At 40.2% G+C, this 15,820-nt stretch overlaps 1 long non-coding RNA gene across 1 annotated transcript in view; it reads right to left on the bottom strand.

Moving 5' to 3' along the window:
• Positions 1-247: 247 nt before the first annotated feature.
• Positions 248-15,820, bottom strand: part of LOC125459122 (uncharacterized) — a 42,144-nt gene continuing 26,571 nt past the window's right edge. The window contains exons 2-3 of the long non-coding RNA XR_007248967.2: positions 13,287-13,374; positions 248-553 (exon numbers count right to left, since the gene is read on the bottom strand). This is a non-coding gene — a long non-coding RNA (uncharacterized LOC125459122). The remainder of the gene's footprint in view (positions 554-13,286; positions 13,375-15,820) is intronic.

Below are 15,820 nucleotides of genomic sequence, written 5' to 3'. Positions count from 1 at the left end.
CCGAGGTCATGAAAAGTGCTGTGCAAATTTAAGACTCGTGGTTTGCCCAGGTTGATGTGGTGCATCACATGCTCTAGGATGATTCACAGCCACTAGCGAGCTGTGAAGAGGAAAGAATGTGTGCAAGTCTCATCTGCCAGCACACAGCTTCTGACCCATGTAATCATTCGTCAAGATAACTTATGATAACTGTAGAAACTGTTTGACCTTAGGCTGAGCTGCAAGTGATCATAGAAGAATCTTGGCCTTCAGCAATGGGATGTGCCTGTTGAATTGTAGCTGGATACTCCTTTGATTTCCAACAACTAAGTCTCAAATATGGATCAGATGGTATCGATGTTCTAGTGGGTCTGTCTCTCTCAGGAGACTCTAAAGCACTGAGGTGGTGTCTTATACTTGGCTAATGATGAGTTTAGCAAACCCATTCTGGCAACTTCTGGAACTGAATGGGCTTTCGACAAATGGGCTTCTGCCCTTCCACTGGATTTAATTCATTGGGCTGAGAGCGAGATGCAGATGCTGGGCAAGTATGTGTCTCTCGATCTTGCCTCTGCTGTACAAGCAAAACAAAGTGAATATTGTATTAATTATTATTCATAAACCAACACTTCATATTATTCATCACAAAATGAAGGAACCAATACAGAAGTTAGCAGTTTACAGGTTAGTACCAATTTGTATACAGGAAGGGTGCCTTGTATTGCCTCTGATGTTGGAAAGTATCATCACATTCTCCTGTTAAGTTGGCCTATCTCCAGCCCATAACGTAGTGATCTACCAACATCTGCTTTCCTTTACAAGTGTGTGAGGATTAGGATTCGATTCTGACATGCAGATGGTAAATTGGTTTCCATGTACCAAAAGTGAAGATTCTCTAGCTTGAAGGTTTGAATGTCAGGACCGCATGTGCTGGCATGCATGACAACTTGCAGCCACCAGGTGATAGAAGATAGTATTGATTGACCATGAGCTAGGCACTTTTGATGACAACATTTCTGCTTTCCAAGAGGTAGGTTGGCTGATGCTGGATAAATAAATGAATAGTTATATAATCTACAGGCCTGGCAAAAGTGTATGTAACCACCACGAGCATGGAATGTGCTTTACTGTCAATAACAGACTGATGCAAATTATTATGTTATCCCATGTGACCTTTAAATCCCTCCTTCTTCCCATGGAGAATTTGTCACCATAACTTGCATTTATGTGCCAAGTGTGCATGCTTATGTTGAAAACAAGGATCACTTCTACTCCACTCTACTTGACATTATCGAACATCAGTCACATACAACCATAGAGCCACAGAGTTGCATAGCATGGAAACAGGCTCTTTGGTCCAACTTGACCATGCTGACTCAATATCCAAAATTAATCTAGTCCCATTTGCCAGCATTTGGCCCATATCCTTTCAAACCCTTCCTACTCATATATCCGTCCAGATGCCTTTTAAATGTTGTAATTGTACCAGCCTCTACCACTTCTTCTGGCAGCTCATTTCCATACACGCACCACCTTCTGCATGAAAATGTTGGCCCTTAGGTCCATTTCAAATCTTTCCTTTCTCACATTAAACCCGTACCCTCTAGTTTTGGACTCCTCCACCCCAGGGAAAAGGCCTTGGCCATTCACCCTATCCATGCTCTCACGATCTTATAAACTTCTACATGGCACCCCTCAGCTTCTGAGTCTCTGGAGAAAATAGTCCCAGCCTTTTCAGCCTCTCCCAATAGCGCAAATCTTCCAACCCTGGAACATCCCTGTAAATCTTTTCTGAACCCTTTCAAATTTCGCAACATCCTTGCGAAAGCAGGCAGACCAGAATTGCATACAGTATTCCAAAAGTGGCCTAACCAATGTCCTGTGCAGCTACAATATGGCCTCCCAACTCCTATACTCAATGCACTGACCATAAAGGCAAGCATACCAAATGTCTTCCTCTCCATCCTGTCTACCTGCAACTTCACTTTCAAGGATTTATGAACCTGCAATCCTAGGTCTCTTTGTTCAGCAACACTCCTCAGTAACTTAGCATTAAGTGTATAAGTCCTGCTCTGATTTGCCTTTCCAAAATGTAGCACCTCATATTTATTTAAGTTAAACTCCATCTATCACTCCTCAGCCCATTGGCCCATCTGATCAAGATCCCATTGTACTCTGAGGCAAGCTTCTTCACTGTCCACTATATATCTAAGATGGAGAAAAATTATTTTCCTTGGGCATATTCCTCTTTTCCTTAAGACATGATACAAACTGCTAGAATTTGTGATTTCAGGGTCTGCGTGTTCAACAATCAAAAGAAGTGTAACAGATGATCTCATGTAACTTTACTAAATTTCTGAGGCCGCATTTCCATTGGCATTTATAGACACTGTTAAGAGCTGCTAACTAATCAGAGACTGGTAGGTGAATATTGGAGATAGTGCCAGTGGGAGTGATGGCTGGTGCATGCAATACATTCATGAGAAGCCCTGGTTTGACAAGTGACCCCAGGCCATGGTGCATGAAGCCTGGATGCAGGTTCCTACAGAGATGGTTTAGCAGCAAAGTCAAGGGCTTGTTCACAGTGGGTTACTCGTTCCCGTTGCTGGTTCCCTCAATCAGCCACTGTGTACCTTTGAATGAGGGACACTTCCTAGGATCACTAAATGGCCAGTTTTGTTAGCTTTTGGGTATCAAGAAGAAGGCAAAACTGGCATATGAATATGAAAAGACTATTTATGCCCATAAGCGTACTTCACTTTTCAGTAAGGCACAGGCTGATCTATATTCTAATTTCATCCATTTACATTAGATCTATAATTCCTTCAAGATCTTGGCAGGGAAAGATCTATTAACATCAGATTTATTTTATTAATTGCATTAACAGTTACCAGTTTTGTGTGAGAGATTTCCGGTTTTCTGCATGAATAAGTCTTAACCTTTCTCTAAATTTCCACAACAGTGAAAAGTGTTTCTCTTTCTCAAATCTTTCCAAGTTCCTAAAAATCTCAATTAAAATCCCCCAGTAATCCTATATATTCCAGGGAATACAAACCTAGTTTATGCCTCATAATCTAACCCTTGGAGAACAGATAGCGTATTGGTAAATGTTCAATACATTCCTTTCATATATCCTCGCTAGGATGTGGTGCCTGGAACTATACGTGGATCGCCACATTTTGTGCTACTAGGGCATGGTACATCTGTAGCAAAGCCTTCCTTCCCTTTATTCTCTAGCCTTCAGTTGAAAAAGACAGCATTTCATTTGCATCTTATTATAAACAGCTTTGTGTATGTGAACTCTCAGATTTCATGGAACTCTACTTGCTTTTCACCATTTAAGCAATGCACAGAATCCATCCTTTTTATATCCACAATGCAAACCATCGCACTAACCTGTGTTGAAATTTATCCACATACTCATTTTTTCTGAGCTTCTCTTTCTGATTGAGTTATGGAGACAGAGCTTTGTTGATCCAGGGCAAATCAACAAGCCTTTAAAAATGGCAGGCAAGGTTATCGTCATGATGTGAAAGTCACATCATCGTTTCCCTCAATCCCATTTTTGCTGGTAGAGGGAACAGGGCCATATGCAAATTGCACCAGCACAATTCCTAAACTTAGCAAAGTTCAAACAGATCTTAGATAATGGGAACTGCAGATGCCAGAGAATCCGAGATAACAAAGTGTGAAGCTGGATGAACACAGCAGGCCAAGCAGCATCTTAGGAGCACAAAAGCTGATGTTTCTGGCCTAGACCCTTCATCAGAGAGCCTCTCTGATGAAGGGTCTAGGCCCGAAACGTCAGCTTTTGTGCTCCTGAGATGCTGCTTGACCTGCTGTGTTCATCCAGCTTCACACTTTGTTCTTTCAAACAGATCTTACTTTTGCAGTATTCCAATGATCTTGACCTACAATATGAAGATTATCATTTCATGAAGGAGGCATAAATAGTGATTAAGACAGATTAGAACTTTTTTGCGTCATCATCTGAAGTGATTTAAATACAAAAAAATCAAAAACAAACATTACGGCTCTCACTTGGAGTAGAAAAGCAAACTACTGCTGGAGAGCATTATATGGAAGAAAATCTGGTGAATACAGAAAACAATATTGCCATACGTTCCAATATTTTCAACGGATGTCATTATTGACATTTTCCAAGTATTGTTATTACATCTGGCGCCATTATGAATCTAAGGTTTTAGATCAGATTTGTAGCTCGGGTTGTGAATATTGTGGTTGGTTGGCTCGCTGAGCTGGCTCGCTGTTTGGCAGACGTTTCATTACCCTGCTGGGTAACATCATCAATTAGCCCTCTGATGAAGTGCTGTTGTGTTTTCCTACCTGTTATTTAAGCTCTGGTGTCAGTTTAGCTGGATTACCTCACTTCTGGTTTTCCTTTGCAATGGAGTGTGTATTGAGTCTAGCTCTAAGTGCTTATTCCTGGCCTTCTTAGTGGAGTACTAGGCTTCTAGGAATTCCCGTACTTGTCTCTGCTTTGCCTGTCTCAGGATCCTGGCGTTGCCCCAATCAAATTGGTGGTTCTCCTTATTCATGTGGATGGAGATGAGTAAGCATTGGTTGCATCTTTTTGTTGCCAGTAGATGTTCGTGTATCCTTGTGGTTAATTTCCTTCCTGTTTGCCCAGTGCAGCGTTTGTCGCAGTCTTTGCAGGGAATCTTGTATGTGACATTGGGCCTGTCCATCAAGGGTAGTGGGTCTTTGGTCTGGGTGAGCAGTTGGCATAGGGTTGATGTGGGTTTGTGTGCTTCTCTGATGCCCAGTGGTTGTAGGAGTCTTGTGGTCAGTTCAGGTGTGTTCCTGATCAGGATAAATCACTTGGGCTGAATGGACTATACACCAGGGTTCCAGGACATAGCCGAGGAGCGTAGATGCATCAATGGTGATCTTTCAGGAATCACTTGAGTCCTAGAGGAGTGGAAAATGGCTGATGTAAACTACAGGCTCGTTGGCCTGACTTCAGTCATCGGTAAGATTTTGGAGTCCATAATGAAGGATAAGATTATGGAGTACTTGGAAATACGTGGTCAAATAAAGCTGAGTCAGCATGGCTTCATCAAGGAGAGATCATGCCTGATAGATCTATTAGAATTCTTTGAGGAGGTAATGAGCAAGTTAGGCAAAGGATAACCAGAGGGCATGATTTATTCGGATTTCCAGAAGGTCTTTGACACAGTGCTGCATAGAAGGCTGCTAAATAAGATAAGAAATGGGCAAGATATTGGCGTGGATAGAGGACTGGCTGGCTGATAGAAAGCAGAGAGTGTGGATAAGGGGTCTTTTTCAGGATGGCAGCCAGTGACTAGCAGAGTTCCCGCAGGTGTCAGTACTGGAACCACAACTATTCACATTACATATTAACAATCTGGACAAATGAACTGAGGGAATTGTTGCTAAAATGACACAAGATAGGTGGAGGGACAGGGGAGGAGGCAGGAAGGCCGCAGAAGGACTTGGGCAGACTAGGAGTGGCAGATTAGATACTAGGTGGGAAAGTGTGAGGATGTGTAGTTTGGTTGGAAGCATAGAGGCGTAGACTATTTACTAAATGGGGAAAGGCTTCAGATATCTGAAGAACAAAGGGACTTAGGAGTCATAGTTCAGGATTCTCCTGATGTTGGCAATTAGGAAGGCAAATGCAATGTTAGCTTTCATTTTGAGAAGGCTAGAATGCAAGAGAAGGGATATACTGCTGAGTCTGTATATTGCTCTAGTCAGACCACATTTGGAATATTGTGAGCAGTTTTGGGCCCTACATATGAAGAAGGGTGTTCTGGCATTGTAGGGGTTCCAGATGAGATTTACAACAGTAATCCCAGGAATGAAGAACTTCTCCTATGAGGAGCAATTGAAGACTCTGAGCCTGTACTTGTTGAAGTTTAGAAGAATGAGGGGGATCTCTTTAAAAGTACAGAATTCTGAGAGGTCAGATAGAGTGGACATCGAGAAGATTTTACAGAAAAGACTAGGACCTGACGACACATCCTCAGAGTGAAGGGATGACCTTTAGAACTGAGATGAGGAGGAATTTCTTCAGCCAGGGAGAGATTAATCTGTGGAACATATTGCTACAGAAAGCTCTGGGGGTCAAGTTATTGACTATTTAAGATGGAGATAGATAGGTTCCTGAATATTAAGGGGATCAAAGGTTACTGGGAGAAGGCAGGAAAATTGAGTTGAGAAACAAATCAGCCAGAATTGAATGACAGAGCAGATGACCTAATTATGCTCCTATATCTTACGAGCTTATGGTCCTATGGCTCCTGAGGTCTGCCAATTTTGCATATTGATTAAGGAGTATGAAGGGGCATTGGAAATGTGGCAAGTTAAGGGACATGATTTTTGAGGAAGTGACAAAGTTGATAAATGAGGGAAGGGCTGTGGATGTCATATACATGGACTTCAGTATGGTGCTTGATAAGGTTCCCCATGGTAGGCTGATGGAGAAAGTGAAGTCGCATGGGGTTCAGGGTGTACTAGTTGGATGGATAGAGAACTGGCTGGGCAACAGGTGACAGAGAGTTGTAGTGGAATAGACTTTCTCAAAATGGAGAACTGTGACCAATGGTGGTCCACAGGTATCTGTTTTGGGACCACTGTTGTTTGTGATATACATACATGATTTAGAGGAAGGTATAGATGGTCTGATTAACAAGTTTGCAGATGACACTAAGATTGATGGAGTATCAGATAGTGAAGGGGACTGTCAGAGAATGCAGCAGAGTATAGAGAGATTGGAGAGTTGGGCGGAGAAATGGCAGATCGAGTTCAATCCAGGCAAATGCGAGGTGATGCATTTTGGAAGATCCAATTCAAGACCGAACTATACAGTAAATGGAAAAGCCCTGGAGAAAATTGATGCACGGAGTGATCTGGGTATTCAGGTCCATTGTACCCTGAAGGTGGCAACGCAGGTCGATAGAGTGGTCAAGAAGGCATATGGCATGCTTTCATTCATCGGACGGGGTATTGAGTACAAGAGTTGTCAAGTCATGTTGCAGTTGTATAGGACTTTGGTTCGACCACATTTGGAATACTGCGTCCAGTTCTGGTCGCCCATTACCAAAAGGATGTGGATGCTTTGGAAAGTGTGCAGAGGAGGTTCACCAGGATGTTGCTTGATATGGAGGGCGCTAGCTATGAAGGAAGGTTGAGTAGATTATTTTTATTTACATTAGAAAGACGGAGGTTGATGGGGGATCTGATTGAGGTCTACAAAATCATGAGAGGTATAGACAGGGTGGATAGCAAGAAGCTTTTTTCCCAGAGTGGGGGCCTCAATTACTAGGAGTCATGATTTTAAGGTGAGGGGGGAAAGTTTAAGGGAGATATGCATGGAAAGCTCTTTACACAGAGGGTAGTGGGTGCCTGGAACACGTTGCCAGTGGAGGTGGTAGAGGTGGGCACAATAGCATCATTTAAGATGTATCTTGACAGATACATGAATGGGCAAAGAGCAGAGGGATGCAGATCCTTGGGAAATAGGTGACAGGTTTAGACAGAGGATCTGGATTGACGCAGGCTTGGAGGGCCAAAGGGCCTGTTCCTGTGCTGTAATTTTCTTTGTTCTTTGTTCTTTGATGGTGCCATGGCATTATAGACAAAGAGAGTTGAATGATGCTGAATGGTGAGGGCTAAGGGGCCTAACAACCTTTTAAGTAGCTGGGCAAAAGCACCAGAAATTCCACGGGGGTGCACAAACAAGTTCTCCTCACCAATTGTTTGCCTTTTTGCCCATGTTCAATTTGCTTCAGGAGATAATGCTTCAGGACATCTGGCCTCACTACCCCAAAATGAAAATAGTGCAGGCACAGACAATTTTAAAGAAAATGGTCTCCCATATTGAGAAATCCGTCACTCAATGTTTCTATTTAATGATAAAAATCTGGCCAATTGAATCAGAAGTTCATAGAGTCATCGTGGGATAGAAGAAGGCCATTTGACTCATCAACTCAGTGCAAGCTCTCTGTAGATCAGCCTTGTAGCCATGTAAGTTAATTTGGTTCAAGAACACTCCTAATTTCCTTTCAAAATCATTTCTTAATTTCTACTTCCACCATTCTTGTGGAATAGATGCTCATTATTCACGGTATTAAAAAATTCCTTACGTCCCGCTGCATCTCTTGCTCAAAATATTTTATCTTTTATCCCTCATCCTTGTACCTGCAATTAATCACAATGGTTTTTCTTTGCTTATCTCACATAAATCTGTCATAATTTTGTGTATCTCAAACAAATCTCTCTTCAATCACTTTTATTCCTAGGAAAACATTCCAAACTTATCCAAGTTAACATTGTTGCTAAACTTCCTCATCTTGGAACCAACCAGGTACTCCTTGCCCTGCATCCCCTCAAGGGTCTTCATAGCTTTTGTGAAGTGTGATTAATAGAAATGGAAGCAATTTTTTAGCTGTTACCTAAACAGAGCTTTAAAAATGTTCAACATGACTTCCCTGCTTATGTACTCAATGCTCATGTGTCTGGGTCCCAAAGTCCCATGTACTTTGCCAACTACTCCGTCTATATATCCTACAATCTTCAAAAATCCACACGTGTGAAGCCCATGTTTTTCTGTCCCAGCATACTTTCAAAAACTCTGCCATTTAGTCTCTCTCTATCTCTTCTGTCAAAGTGCATCAGTTCACATTTCTGTGCATCAAATTTCACCTGCCAACTGTCCATTCTTCTCACCTATTTACACCCCTTTGAAATCTATTGACATTATTCATTCCGTTTCCTAAACTTGCAAATTTGGAATTATCAGAAAGTTTTGAAATGTTGTGTTCTGTTCCATTTTTCAGTAATTTCTATATTACAAAAAAATTATGATCCCAGATCTGACCCTTGAGGAACCATTGTTTACCATCCTTTTGTCCTTAGGCAAATGTCTTTCTCTAGGTTGACATTATTCCATGAGTCATAGTTCTTTTTTTTCTGTGGTAACATATCACAGACCATTTAGGAATTATCCTGAGTTATTGTCCTACCCTGAGCAGAGCAGGCATTGAACCCTCTGATGTTCCGTCACCAGAGGCCAGGACATGGAACTGCAAAATCCAGGATCCAGAAGAACAAAAGACTCCACAGCACTCCTGATGGTGGCAATTAACCCTCTTCCTTTGAGTTTATTATGCCCACTCCATCCTCCCAGGAATTAGCTAAGGGCAACTGCTGTGAAGGCAAGTGGCTGAATATTTGATTCTCCAATGAATCAAGCTGTCTGTGGTGATGTGACAGGCACCAGCAATCCACCATGATTGTGACTGTGATGAATTTGAGGATCAAATTCACAGTATACTGAAACTCCTTTTATTTTGCCATTGGGATCAACGCATGCATTGTGTGCTTGCAGGCCAGACTTAACTAATTTCCAAGTCTAACTCTTTGCTGCAGGTTTGCAGGATCATAGAATTTTACAGCACAGAAGCAGATCATTCTGCTCTTGCAACTTTCTTTAATGTAGTAATTCAATTAGCCCCACAATACTATTGCTTTCAAATGGACCTATAAACTTCTAAATTTTATTTACTTATGCAGATTTATTTTAAAAGTTGTTGAATATACTTCCACTACTTTTCAGGAGATCCATTTCACAACAATTCATTGCATTAAAATAATCTCTTCATCCTACCTCTGGGACTTCTGCTACCTATTTTCATTCTGTGTCTTCTAGTTACCAGCCCTTTTGCTCCTAGAAATGATTTCTCATTCACTCTATCAGAAAAAAGATTCAAGATTTTGAACACTATCAAATCCCCCCTTAACATTCTGTGCTTGAAAGAATACTACCAGCTTGTCTTGCTGTCTTGAATACTGTTTGGCATACAGTGCTTGAGATAATTATTTTCAGCTCTCATTTAAGTAATTGGGAACTTATCACAGTTCAGGAGGGAAGAAATCATCTCTATACTGGCCAGTTTGTTAGCTGAGTGTAGTGGCAATCATTGAAAGTAGAGAATGATTACTCTAGAGAAGTCTATTATATCTTGGATGAAAGCAATTTAAAAGACTCTCTTTTCCCCTTTGACTGTTTCATCATGTTTTTTTCTCTAAAAATACATTATCTAAATAAAGGAAACAGCAACTTGACAAGGCTCCCAATGGGCAAAGTTGTATTCATTTATGGAAGAAATTATTGGTTGCTGGTATTTCTACTAAGGCCAAAACAGGGTCATGTTCACTATTCATCTCCTGTTTGTGGTTACACTGCTCTCTCAGACTATTGATTTAAAAAAAACTGTAACGAGAATGTAAGTTTTGACAGATATCTTTTTCTTTCCCTATTTTTACAGTTGTACTCTGAACTCGCAAAGGAAACAAAAGAGCCTGTCGAATAATATGTGTAGTTCCCATTAGGGATTGACTAACTCAAATGCTGAGAAGAGGTCAGAGTTCAGAGAAAGTGTCACGGCACGAATGGAAATACTTCTTTCCATTTGACTCATCCCTAATGATCATAAAACAATATATAATTTATTCCTTTAACTTCACCACACTTTACCAATGTAACTCAAATTATGAAATCAACTTTCGGGAAATTTTTGTTGACACTAACATTGGATTCACACAGTTTCACCCGACTCAGGTGAACTATCAGCTGCAAGTTTGATTGCTGTAGTATTAATATGACATATATCAAGGGACCTTCATGCTGACTTGTAATCACTTAGGGACCATTACTTATTCTTAGCTTAGATATAGTTTAATTCAAGAGTCAGAAGTAATGAAATGCAGGAGATAAATTGAAGAAATTCAGTGACTTTGGAACATTGAGGTGTTGTCTCCAGTCAAGAGCACCAAATTCACATCTCCTTACCTTTATTTGTTAATAATCTCAGGAATTGGCATGAGAAACAGGATTACAAAATTATCTGAATTAAAGTCTTTATTTTTGTTTGATGAGTCCAATGTTAGCAGGTGCTCACTTTGTGACTTTGAATCAGAAAACTGGATGTTCCAGTTCCAGCTCGGCACAAAACCTAGACCGATACTCCAGCATAGAACAGTGCATTGCAAGTGCGAGCAAAAATGACACGTAAGTGCCAGGCAACATCCATCTCCAACAACAAAGAAATTAACCATCCTCCTTAATATTCAAAGTCATTACCATCCGTGAATCATAGACTATCAATGTTTTGAGGGTTGTCATTAACCAGAAATTAAAATAGAGCAGCCATGCAAAAACTATGGTTACAAGAGTAGTTCAGAGGCCAAGAATTCTGTAATGAATTCACCACCCACCTCCCCAAAACCTGTCCATCATTTGCAAGGCACATGTCTGGCTGAGTGCAGCTTCAACAACACTCAAGAAGATTGACGGAATCCAGAACAAAGCAGAGTTCTTTCTGGGACCCCTTCCACCATTTTTACATTCACGCCTTCCACCATTGATGAACAGAGGCAGCAGTGGCTACCATTTACAAATCCACAAATCTCTGTCGACAACATCTTAAAATCCACGACCTCTACCCTTAGAAAGGCAAGTGCACCAGATCCATGAGAGCACCACTGTCCGCAAGTTCCCTTTAAGTCACAAACCATCCTAATTTGAAACTCTATCACAGTTCCTTCACTGTTGGTGGGTCAAAATTCTGGAACTCCCTTCCTAATAATTCTATTGGATGCAGCTATACCACATGGACTGCAGCAGTTCATGAAGGTAGCTCACCACCATTTTCTCAAGGGAAATGATGGATACACAATAAACATCGGCTTAGTCAACAATTCACACATTCTGTGAAAAAAAATTAAAAAGGGAGTGCTGTGCTATTGGAGGAGCAACTTTTCCAATGAAGCATTCAGCTGAAACCATCATCCTTTCCAGATGAATGAGTGAAATCCCTTTGTATTTTTAGGAAGAGCGGCTATTCTGGCTATTATTTATTCTCCAACAACATCACTAATATTATTATATTTCAGTTTGTGGGAGACAATAAACAAACTGGCTGTTGCAATTCCTCCATCACTACAGTGACTGACTTTCAAATAAAACTCATTGATAGCTTTGGGGCTTCTGAAGCATTTTCCAGTCAATGAAGTATTCATAAAATGTATTTTCTGGGCGACCTGCAATACCTGAGATGACTTATCCAGCAACAGCTATCAATTCCTTTGTGAATAACTCATAGGAATTCATGTTCATTTTAATACTTTGGTAGTCTTTTGTTGACATAAATGATTTTCTTTGAACTCCTTGCTTAGGTGTGTTATGATCATGCTGTTCTGTTTGATCTTCTATATTCTTTTGAATAAGGTGTTCAACTTATTCCTTTCTTGAGAAAGATTTTGCCCATACCAAATAAACTAAAAGACAAGTTAATTATGTTTTCACTGAGGGTTGAATGTTGGCTAGGATGCTGGGAACATTCTATTCCTCCTTAAATTTCACTTTCACCCAGACCAGATGAGCAGTCTGATGGAACCTAAATTTGAAGCATAAGCAGAACCTCTATGATATATTGTTTCTTATCTCTCATACATCCCCAATTTTAATCCTCTCATTAGCTGTTGTGCCTTCTGCTGCCAGTTTCCAGATTGTGGAACCCCTTCATAACAATTGTCTGTATATCTTTCTCTTTCAAGATGTTACTTAAAACCAATTTCATTGACCAACTTTTTGGTCACCTGTCATATTATTACCTTATGTAACTCAGTGTCAAAGTTTGTTTTATAAATGGTCCCACGAAATGCCTTCAGATATTTTGCTATGCTACAGGCATTTACAGAAGTTCATGTCACATGCCAGAATGATCACTTGTGTAAGTGAACCAGTGATCTAGAGGCCTGAGCGAATTATCTGAAGACATGAATTCAAATCCCACCGCGGCTGCTGGAAAACATAAATGTAATTAATAAACCTAGAAGCAAAAAACTAATATGGGTAGCACCTCTGTAATCTTGCAGCTTCATAAACTGGCCTTTGCTGGGCTGGAGAATTTGATGGACTGTGGCAATTCACATGTCCGGGTCAGCACAGGAGGTTTTCAACATGTTTGAACAGAATTGAGCAACATGAAATAACTTGAAAAGTAGTTATTTTAGAGAACATAGCTTATTTTGTTTCTCCAAAGATGGTCAGCGTCACAGCTGTTTTATATGAGTGCAGACAGGGCAGAAGTACAGATGCCAGAGGTGCTGCAGGTGCTGGAACTATTGTGGGTGCCAAGTGACAGAGGTTGCTGAACCTGGGAGTACCATGTAATGAACTACAACCTGCACCATTAATGGTAAGAACCCATCCGTTCATTAATTCCCCTTTAGGAAGGGAAATCTGCTGCCCATACCTGGTCTTGGATCTGTGTGACTCCAGTCCCACAGCAATGTGTACTGTTACCGAATCAAAGAGGTATCTGCTATCCTGAAGATTATCAACTGTTAGAAGAAAATAAAAGAAAGAGCAAGTTACTTATATCTCGGAAGCTCAGGAAATAACCAATTAGTCAGCAATGGCTACAACAACATTACGGGTCCTTGACATAAAGGATTTGAAAACCTCTTGTGTTATGATTGAGATAAAACTTCCTTTGGAAGTAAATGCGAGGGAGGCAGATCAAGGTTATACAAATTCACTGTATTATTAGAAATATTTTAACAGGATATCATATAAACATATGTTTTTTGTGTTATCCTTAATCCTGACTGACAAAAAGATAACAGATACATAAAGGCAACACAACACTCATCTGTACACAAATATTAACTTACACTACTTGCATTGTTCTAACATTCAAAGTCGTTGAGGTTCCTCATCTGTTTGGCTAATGATTATTTTTAGAATGCAGTTGAGGCTTAAGCATTCCAGATATTAACTAGAAATATATGGTGTGAAATGTTCAGAATTGTAGAAACACACAGCAGGGACGAGGGTCATTCCACTCATTGTTTCTGTCCTGATTCTGAAAGTGGGCCTGTACTATTCACATTGTCTTGCATGTGGTCATCTTGGGATTTCAAATCATGCTGTGTCATATAAAAATGCAGTATTAATTTTATATCAAATACATTGGCATTTAATTGATCACATTGAAACTCAGAAATACCCCAAAGGAATTTGGACATCGGACTAGCAAGAGCATTTATAGGAATAAACACAGCAAAGTCCCAGAAACATGATTGAGATGAATGACCAGTTGTTACCCGGAGGAGTATTCTCTCTCTAAAGTATGTGCATTAAAATCATAAATCCATTCCTCATAAATTCCACAGATGACCATAATGCTTTGTAAAGCTGTGCACATGCACAGATACCTTTCAATGTGTGGTCTATCAACGTCTCAAGGGATGTCAAGTACTGATCCTGTTTTTAGTCTAAGAAACTAAAGACGCTAATTTGAAAGAATTGGCTTTGTTATTTGGCTAAAGTACAACAGGTTGATGCATCATTGATGTCTCATCTTTTAGTGTCCTTGATCAAAATGGAAAATCCATATGCAGGTTAAAACTACAAATGCTTGAAATGCTCCAGTTTGTGTCTGAACTGAAACTATTGCTTATCTCTTTCACTGCACTGTAGTCTATGGGTCCCATACAATGCTCCATCCACATTATAGTTCTCAATGATGGATTGTAGCATCACGTCAGGAATAAGTAGTACTCTTTTGTATCTCTAGGGGCTTGAAAGACTTTTCAAGCATTTCAACCTCCACTGTAGAGTGACTTGGGTTCATTGAGATGTGACATCTTAAAGAATGAGCATGACCAACTCAAAATAAAGAAGGGTTGAATTACTGATCTCAAACTGTACCAGCAAATGTCTGTTCTGCTCCACGTTGTACTGGAAAATTAATTTTTGTAACACATCCTGTGATTATAGATCATCCATGGGAATATATTCATTCTAGCCATAAATACTGATCTAAATAATATTAGTAAAATGGCAAATATCAAATCAGGACTCAGTGTAAAGGTCATTTTTTAAAAAATCATTCATGTAATGTGAGCATTGCTAGCAAGGCCAGCATTTGTTGGTCATTCCTAATTGTCCTTGAGATATTGACATAAGATGCTTTTTTGAACTGCAGCAGTCCACATAGTATAGGCACAACTACAGTGCTATCAGCAAAGAAGTACCAGGATTTGACTCAGCTTCTGTATTAGATCAAAGTTACAACAGCACCTAACTTTTGGCGATCCTGCAGGTGGTAGTGTTCTCTAGCCTTTGCTGCACTTGCCCTTCAAGGAGGTAGAGATTGAGGATTTGTGAGGTGTTGTCAAGGGAGCTTTTGTGAATTGCCTCATTGAATCATGAGAATGGTATATCTTTGTTGTTACTGTGCATTGTTGATGGAGGGTGTGAATGTTTACATTAGTGGATGGGACATTGATCAAGCAGGCCTCCATGTCTGGACAGTGTTGAGTTTCTTGTGGTCATGCAGTCATCCAAGAAAGTGGGGCTTACTCCATTATATTCCTGGCTTATGTCTTGTAGATGGTGGACACATATGCATGTAAGTCGGAAGGTGAATTACACAGAACAGGATTCATCTGATCTGCTCTTGTAACTGCAGTATTTATCTAAATATTCCAGTAATGCTTCTGGTAAATAGTAACCCCAAAAATATTGATGATGGGTGATTTAGTGATAGTAATGCCATTGAATGGCCAGGAGAGATGATTTACTTCTTTCTTGATGGAAAAGGTAGAATTTGGATTTAAATTATGCTTTATCCCAAAAACGTACCGATTTGTTGCCATAGAAATAGTTACTTTGGGTAGTTATTGGTTTTTGTGCACTGAGAAGTCCCTTGAACAGCAGTGATGTGAATGACAAGTCAGAGATAATGGGAACTGCAGATGCTGGAGATTCCAAGATAATAAA

This window comes from Stegostoma tigrinum, chromosome 17 (genome assembly GCF_030684315.1).
Source record: "Stegostoma tigrinum isolate sSteTig4 chromosome 17, sSteTig4.hap1, whole genome shotgun sequence".
NCBI classification, from domain to species: Eukaryota; Metazoa; Chordata; class Chondrichthyes; order Orectolobiformes; family Stegostomatidae; genus Stegostoma; species Stegostoma tigrinum.
The sequence above is the reverse complement of the archived record's forward strand: the minus strand, read 5'-3'. Positions and strand labels throughout refer to the sequence as shown.